Source organism: Schistocerca nitens, chromosome 9 (genome assembly GCF_023898315.1).
Source record: "Schistocerca nitens isolate TAMUIC-IGC-003100 chromosome 9, iqSchNite1.1, whole genome shotgun sequence".
Classification (NCBI taxonomy): Eukaryota; Metazoa; Arthropoda; class Insecta; order Orthoptera; family Acrididae; genus Schistocerca; species Schistocerca nitens.
This window is the reverse complement of record NC_064622.1, coordinates 208,340,855-208,349,929: the sequence shown is the minus strand read 5'-3', so window position 1 is coordinate 208,349,929 and position 9,075 is coordinate 208,340,855. Positions and strand designations below refer to the sequence as shown.

Here is a 9,075-nt window from a genome sequence, read left to right as displayed (position 1 = left end):
AAGAGATAAGCCAATTGCAAGCTGACCAGACCTCCCTCCAGAACAGCTACACGACAGCCGCTGCATCTATCTGAAGAGGTCATAAGGATCAAGCCCGACTGGGGCGGCCCAGTTCAACAGCAGCTTCAATATTAAGGACCTCAAGAGCGTGTCGACTCTCGTCACTTGCTTGTACTGTCCGTGTGGCACAGACTTCGGATTTTCCATAAGTACTGAAGAAGATTGATTATTTTGTATGTCGCACTTTGCCTGCAACACATCTGCATAGTTGCCAAATTTAAGTATTGTAATTTTCTTTTTGTAATAAAACTCATTAATATGACTGGTTTGACTGTTTGTCTAGCGATCCGAGTATGCAGGCTTCCTAGACACTGCATATTTGGTAACGAGGTGAACGAACACCATAGTGACAACCTGTTACCAGAGCCGAAGGCCGCCACAGATACTCTTTTGTTTTGTCATGGGCTTTTGTGTTCTCTGGCGCCTTAATTCTACCTTGTCTTCCTCTGCAGGGGTGTGTTTACCTGTTTTAACAGTGTCTCTTACAGTGTTTTTTCTAGTTACAGTTTTCAGGTAGGTGTTGCAGAAATTTCTTTGCTTGTGTGCTTATTTTTATTGCTTGCATTGTCTGTTTATAGCATTTGTCTATTCCAAAATGAGAAACCCACCTCTCCCACTCCTTGCTCAGGCGCCTCAGCTGCAAGCGATAGATGTAACGCAGCTAACATACACTCCTGGAAATGGAAAAAAGAACACATTGACACCGGTGTGTCAGACCCACCATACTTGCTCCGGGCACTGCGAGAGGGCTGTACAAGCAATGATCACACGCACGGCACAGCGGACACACCAGGAACCGCGGTGTTGGCCGTCGAATGGCGCTAGCTGCGCAGCATTTGTGCACCGCCGCCGTCAGTGTCAGCCAGTTTGCCGTGGCATACGGAGCTCCATCGCAGTCTTTAACACTGGTAGCATGCCGCGACAGCGTGGACGTGAACCGTATGTGCAGTTGACGGACTTTGAGCGAGGGCGTATAGTGGGCATGCGGGGGGCCGGGTGGACGTACCGCCGAATTGCTCAACACGTGGGGCGTGAGGTCTCCACAGTACATCGATGTTGTCGCCAGTGGTCGGCGGAAGGTGCACGTGCCCGTCGACCTGGGACCGGACCGCAGCGACGCACGGATGCACGCCAAGACCGTAGGATCCTACGCAGTGCTGTAGGGGACCGCACCGCCACTTCCCAGCAAATTAGGGACACTTGCTCCTGGGGTATCGGCGAGGACCATTCGCATCCGTCTCCATGAAGCTGGGCTACGGTCCCGCACACCGTTAGGCCATCTTCCGCTCACGCCCCAACATCGTGGAGCCCGCCTCCAGTGGTGTCGCGACAGGCGTGAATGGAGGGACGAATGGAGACGTGTCGTCTTCAGCGATGAGAGTCGCTTCTGCCTTGGTGCCAATGATGGTCGTATGCGTGTTTGGCGCCGTGCAGGTGAGCGCCACAATCAGGACTGCATACGACCGAGGCACACAGGGCCAACACCCGGCATCATGGTGTGGGGAGCGATCTCCTACACTGGCCGTACACCACTGGTGATCGTCGAGGGGACACTGAATAGTGCACGGTACATCCAAACCGTCATCGAACCCATCGTTCTACCATTCCTAGACCGGCAAGGGAACTTGCTGTTCCAACAGGACAATGCACGTCCGCATGTATCCCGTGCCACCCAACGTGCTCTAGAAGGTGTAAGTCAACTACCCTGGCCAGCAAGATCTCCGGATCTGTCCCCCATTGAGCATGTTTGGGACTGGATGAAGCGTCGTCTCACGCGGTCTGCACGTCCAGCACGAACGCTGGTCCAACTGAGGCGCCAGGTGGAAATGGCTTGGCAAGCCGTTCCACAGGACTACATCCAGCATCTCTACGATCGTCTCCATGGGAGAATAGCAGCCTGCATTGCTGCGAAAGGTGGATATACACTGTACTAGTGCCGACATTGTGCATGCTCTGTTGCCTGTGTCTATGTGCCTGTGGTTCTGTCAGTGTGATCATGTGATGTATCTGACCCCAGGAATGTGTCAATAAAGTTTCCCCTTCCTGTGACAATGAATTCACGGTGTTCTTATTTCAATTTCCAGGAGTGTAGATGTTTCAGTTTCAGATGCAGCAGATCGCATCCCTTCTTAACATAGTACAGTAGTTACTGACGAACCAAACCACTAACACTGCGCAACATGCAACTGTAGCTCCGAGTGCCATACTGACTTTTTCGCCATCTTAATGAAAAAGAAGAGTAATGGCTCGAGTGGTTGCAGCGGTATGAAACCCACATCATTGCTCACAAAGTGCTGTGAAAGTACATTACTTTTTGTCAACGGTAGGATGTGCGGTCTTACGCCTCATTCAGAAATTGTTCCCTAACGCCCCTCGGAGTGAACTGGTATGAAACTTCCTGGCACATTAAAACTGTTTGTCAGACCGAGACCCAAACTCAGAACCTTTGCAGCAAAGTGTGTGCTGCAGACTGAAAATCTCATTCTGGAAACATCCCCCAGGCTGTGGCTACACCATGTCTCCGAAATATCCTTTCTTTTGGGATTGCTAGTTCTGCAAGGTACACAGAAGAGCTTCTGTGAAGTTTGGAGGGTAGGAGATGAGGTACTGGCAGAACTGAAACTGTGAGAACAAGTCCTGACTCGTGCTTGGATAGCTCAGTTGGTAGAGCACTTGCCCATGAAAGGCAGAGGTCCTGAGTTCGAGTCTCAGTCCGGCACACAATTTTAATCTGCCAGGAAGTTTCAGGTTGTAGATTTTCTAACTATTATGACCAACAAGCGAATGTGGTGCCAGCTAGGTACCAATTCTTCCATTGCAAGCAAAGGTCAGAACAAACTTTTTGTGAGTGGATAACAGATTTGCAGGGTATGACTAGGAAACGCGAATTCAAATGTACGTGTGGTGCTTTATATTCAGATGTGATGTTGCATGATGCGATCATGAACTATGTACCTGATGTCAAACTTGGAGAACAGATTTTGAAACAGTCACATCCATCATTTCAGCATGTGCAAATCCTCGATCAGTATGATTTAGGTGCCATAGCAGCCGATATATTTGAGCAGCCACCAATTTGTCAGGTTGAGTTGTCCCTTGCTCACGACCGGCCCAGTGGGAAACAACAACTCATGCGCACCACACCGCATAAACAATTCTCTAAATGGGATAACAGAATTAAGTCATGCCCTTGGTAATAATCATGGCTCAAACGCCAAGACTGCCTGTTCAGACAAGCACAGTGTTATACTTGTGGAAAGAAAGGTCACATGCAATCCATATGTTTGCAATGGAGCAAATGTAAAATGTAAGTATCTACCCACTCACAAAAATCTACTCACAAGGCCCATGTAATCAATGCAGTGCATTCAAAAGCTACTGCTGTCATTAGCAAAACTAGCAAGCAAACAGTTTCTTCAGTGCTATACCAGTCCAACAGACTTTTTGTTCATTTGCATATTAGTGCAAAACGTGTGAAATTTCAGTTTGACATGGGTGCCTCTGCTGAATTGCTAAATCTTAACACATATGAACTGTTAGGGTCCCCAAGCCTGTGTAAAACTAGCATTCTCTGATGGCTTATAATGTACAAGACATTCTAGTTCTTGTAAAATGTACTTTGCCTGCCATGTATCGCTCTCATATGCGGTTTGTGACTTTCCTCGTGCTACGCCGGCCGGGATGGCCGAGCGGTTCTAGGCGCTACAGTCTGGAACCGCGCGACCGCTACGGTCGCAGATTCGAATCCTGCCTCGGGCATGGGTGTGTGTGATGTCCTTAGGTTAGTTAGGTTTAAGTAGTTCTAAGTTTTAGGGGACTGATGACCTCAGAAGTTAAGTCCCAAAGTGCTCAGAGCCATTTTAACCTTGTGTACAGTTACGCGATTGTGGGAACAAATTTGGGGTTCATTCGTTTAATTTGTTTGGCTTTCAAATTCAGGAAAATGTGTTGTCAGTGACTGCACTCAATGCCAAAGACAGTGTAGCTGGCTTGCTGAAAGAATTCCCTGAACTCTTTTCTGAAGGTTTACGCAAGGCTAACAGTTTTGTTGCACATATTACTATGAAAGAAAATGCTCAGCCGAAATTTTTCCGGGCCAGAACTGTTCCTAATGCATTACAGGAAAATGTAGTTGCAGAATTTAAAGAATTGCAAGATAACGGAGTTATTGCGCCCATACAAGCTAGTCAATGGGCAAGTCCACGCGTTTTGCTCCCCAAACCTTCAGTTCGCATTCGCCTCTGTGTTGACTTTAAGTCTACAGTCAATCTGGAAACTGTGACTGACACTTATCCATTGCCGTGCCCAGAGGATCTCATGGACAGATTAGGCGCTGGACGCTACTTTCCTAAAATTCATTTATGAGACGCATATCTTCAAATACCGCTCGACGAAGAATCTCAAAAAGTGTGAGTTGTGAACATTCATTCGGGCTTGTTTAAATATTTGTGTTTGCCTTTTGGCAGTGCTTCCGCACCCACTATTTTCCAACGGTATTTGGAACAGCTGTCTGCTCAAGTACCAAACTGTTCAAGCTATTTGGACGATATCGTCGTGGCAGGTCGTACACCTGTAGAACACATTGCAAATTTGCGTGCTTTGTTTTGTGCGTTATCTGATGCACGACTAAAGTGTAGAATGGAATAGTGTGATTTTTTAAACCTGGGTTGCAATATCTCGGTCTGTCATAAACAATCAAGAAGTAAATCCCCTTTAGTCACATTTGTTAGCCCTACGTGACATGCCAGTTCCTCGCAATGTCACAGAATTGCAGTCAGTCTTAAGGAAAATGAACTATTATATTCGTTCATACCGAGTGCTTCACAAATCGCAGCTCCATTGCATCGCTTGCATCGCAAGAACGTCCCCTCTGTTTGGACAGATGAGTGCCAAGAAGCTTTTCAAAACCTTAAAGATTCATTGCTCAGTGTTCGATGCTTGGTTCACTTTGATCCTGACAAACTAGTTGTGTTGCAAGTTGACGCTTCCTCTTATTGAATCGGTGCAGTGGTTTCGCACAGAATTGGCGATAAAAACAGGCCTGTTGCTTTCACATCAAAATCGTTGTCCAAAGCTCAGTGTAACTATTCAAAATGGTTCAAATGGCTCTAAGTACTATGGGACTTAACATCTGAGGTCATCCGTCCCATAGACTTAAACCTAAGTAACCTAAGGACAACATACACATCCATGCCCAAGGCAGGATTCGAACCTGCGACCGTAGCAGCAGCGCGGTTCCAGACTGAAGCGCCTAGAGCCGCTCGGCCATAGCGGCCGGGTGTAACTATTCAGAAATAGAGAAAGAGGCATTAACTACTGTGTATGGTATCATCAGATTCCACCACTATTTGTATGGCACAAAATCCTAGTTAGTAACGGACCACAAGCCATTGCAGTCCTTGTTTTATCCGAAGAAGCCGGTTCCTGTACGAATAGCCCAAAAATTGCAAAGATGGGCTTTATTGTTGTCTCAATACCAGTACGAGATTGTGTATCGTCTGACGCTCAGTATGGTAATGCAGACGTACTTTCACGTCTTCCGATTGGCCCTGATACGGACTTCGATGCTTCTGCTGCATCTTATTATCACATCGATACTCACGATTCTGAACTGCTTCACTCCTTTCCTCTGAACTATTGGAAAATTGCGCAGGCCACGGAAGCTGATTCAGATCTGAACATTTTGCTAAAATATATTCGCACATCTTGGCCTCGCTCACTGCGTAGCATAAAGAACTCTGTAGTGCGCCGACACTTTGCACGTCGGCATAGCCTCCTATGCAGCAAGGCGTGATTCTTGTTCAAAATGTCAGTGGACAGTCGCATGTGTGGATCCCCAAGTCTTTGAAAAAGAAGTGTTGCAGTTACTTCACCAAGGACACTGGGGGATTGTTCGTCCGAAACCGTTAGCACGTCGACACTGTTCTTGTCAGGTTATGGATACCGAAAAAGAACAGGTGACGTTCCAGGGTCAGGTATGTGCGGCCAATCAGTCCACTCCGCCACAAAAATTCTCTGCTTGGCTTAAGTCGCAATCACTACGGCAACGTGTGCACGTAGACTTTGCAGGACCTTTTTTGAACACTCGTTGGTTGATTATAGTAGACTCTTATATCAAGTTTCCTTTTGCTGTGTCAATTAACTCGACAACGACACGTAGCACAGTTCAGGTGTTGTATTCTATTTTTTGCCTCGAAGGTTTGCCTGAAGTCATAGCGTCAGGCAACGGCCCTCGGTTCACGCCAAGTGAACCTGAAACATTCGGTGAACGCAATGGCATACAGCATCTGACTAGTGCACTGTTCCATCCACAGTCTAACGGCGAAGCGGAACGTTTTGACAGAACCTTCGAGCAGCAGATGACCAAATTTCGCTCCAGACACACCAGGGATCAAGCATTGCAACTATTTCTCGTCTCCTATCGCTCGGATCCACGAAATGGACCACCGCCGGCGGAATTGCTTCACAGCCGACACCATCGGACACTGCTCCACTCCTCCACCCTCCTCCTCATCAGCGCCGAAGGAGGGCCGCAAGTATCGCTTCGCGCCGCATGATATTGTGTTCTCAGTGTTTTTCAGCAGCAGCAGACGGTGGGCGCGAGACGAGATCCTTCATCGACTTAGTGCTTTCACGTATATCATTTTAGGCCGAGACGGATTTCAGCGCCGACATCACAATCAAATTCGCCAATGTAATTTGCCCTACTGTAACTCTTCCGCCAGATTCACGGATCCCAAGGACAGCGTGGCCACAGCAGCCGCCAGAGGGTGTCGTCACGACACCGCGGGACGACCCCATGGAAACAGACCCTTCGTTTCCTCCGCCTCCTCTCGTCCTACCGATGGATCCGGATCCGCCCACGCCGCAGCGGCCGACACCTTCTACATCTTCGTATGGAACTCAGTAGGTGGACACATACCCTTCTGGGCGTTTTACGTGGGACGTTTCCACCAGAGTACAGGCCGGATGGCGGGGTACGACCGGAAGTCTGACATCCCCTGCAGCCACAGCTTCCGATCCATCAGAGTGTCCACGCTCCTACCCCCCTCCCGTTTTCGTGCCCCATATAAGACGACCGTCCGTCACTTGGGGGGGGAGGGGGGGGGGAGAGTAGGAATGTTATTGTGTAAAGGTCAAGCGTCGACCAGGCGAGATTAGACAATAGCACACTGAGAGGACCTTCATCCAGGATGAGAACGTGACAGCAGCAGCCCCTGTGTGAAGAGGATATAAGTGCCGCGACCGACTGGTGGCAGCCCAGCTCAGTAGCAGCTTCAAGATTAGCGACTTTGAGAGCAGCGTCAACACCAGTCACTTGCTTGTACTCTCTATGTAGCACAGACTTGGGATCTTCTATACTGAAGAAGACTGGTTATTTTCGATATCGCCCTTCGCTTGCGACACATCTGTTTCATTGCTAAAGTTAAGTGTTGTAATTTTCTTTTTGTAATAAAACTCATTAATACGACTGATTTGATTGATTGTCTAGCGATTCGAGTATGCAGGCTTCCTAGACGCTACAGTTATTACACTGACATTATTTACAGGATGTTTTTCTGTCCTATGGTGGATTCGACAACCAGTTTACGGTATCGGTTCTCTGTCTGGGGTCATTCATCTCACACATGTTTTTAGGTTGGTATTGGGCATTATAACCATCTTAATTCCACCTTTTTCTGTCAGTATTACCGTTTCCATTGCGAAACTGATTACAGTTCAATCGGTTGTTATGATTGTTGATATAGTGAGGTTGATTTACATGCCTGTTTGGTTGACTGCCGTTCCATGTACAGTAATCATTACCTCTCTTTTGACTGTTCTCATGTGCACTGTTGCCATTCTGGTTTTTGTTTTTATTCTAGTAGTTTTGACCATTATTCACTGTTTCGCTTCCTCTTGGATAAGATCGACCAAGTCAACAGTGGCCATAAACAATTCCAGATTCGTATCAGGGAAGTAGAATAGTTTCTCGCATATAGCAATCGGTAATCTCCCTTTTAAAATTCTTAAAACGTCACGCAAAGACATGGGGTCATCCCAGTACCGTGTTTCGTTCAAGTACTTTTCAGAGTTCTTGCACAGGTTTCCCTGCTTTGGGTTGTACGGCTCAGTATTATAAACTTATTTTCTTAAGCAATCTTGTGCACACTTCTTCCAGAAGTGACCCAAAAATTCCTTCTCAAATTCTAAAAATGTTTGGCAGCTATCAGTGATCTCCATAGCCGACAGAGCTCCGTCGTCAGTTATAAATGAGATCACGAACTGGATCATTTACCTTTCAGTCTGTGATGCAGGCAGTACATTCCAGAAACTCTTAATAAATATCATGGGATGCACAGCTGTCTTCTCTTCCAAGAAGATTTGGAACTGGCGTTGTTTTGTTAAAGATTCCTCCTGTTTCTTATATGTTGGCACCACAGCTCTAGCGCTCGAAGCGCCAACAATGCGTTCTTCGCTACACAGGTTGTGTGGTGTCACTGCCAGACACCACACTTGCTAGGTGGTAGCTTAAATCGGCCGCGGTCCATTAGTACATGTCGGACCCGCGTGTCGCCACTGGCAGTGATCGCAGACCGAGCGCCACCACACGGCAGGTCTCGAGAGACGTACTAGCACTCGCCCCAGTTGTACGACGACGTTGCTAGCGACTACACTGACGAAGCCTTTCTCTCATTTGCCGAGAGACAGTTAGAATAGCCTTCAGCTAAGTTAATGGCTACAACCAAGCAAGGCGCCAATTGTAACAGTGCATGTATCTTACGAGTCTCATTTGTATAGTCAAGAGAGATGTACCAAAGGAAGCATTAAAAGTTAAGTATATTCCAAAGCTACGTATTTTCTTTATAGCAGTCATAACTTATCCTCTTCCAGACTTGACGCCAAAATGGTACAAATGGCTCTGAGCACTATGGGACTCAACATCTTAGGTCATAAGTCCCCTAGAACTTAGAACTACTTAAACCTAACTAACCTAAGGACATCACACACACCCAAGCCCGAGGCAGGATTCGA

General features: G+C 47.3%; 1 non-coding gene across 1 annotated transcript; it reads left to right on the top strand.

The window, feature by feature from the left end:
* The first annotated feature begins 2,705 nt into the window (after positions 1 to 2,705).
* Trnas-uga (transfer RNA serine (anticodon UGA)) lies at positions 2,706 to 2,780 on the top strand. Its single transcript has one exon. It is a non-coding gene; the product is annotated as a tRNA-Ser (tRNA).
* Positions 2,781 to 9,075: the final 6,295 nt, after the last annotated feature.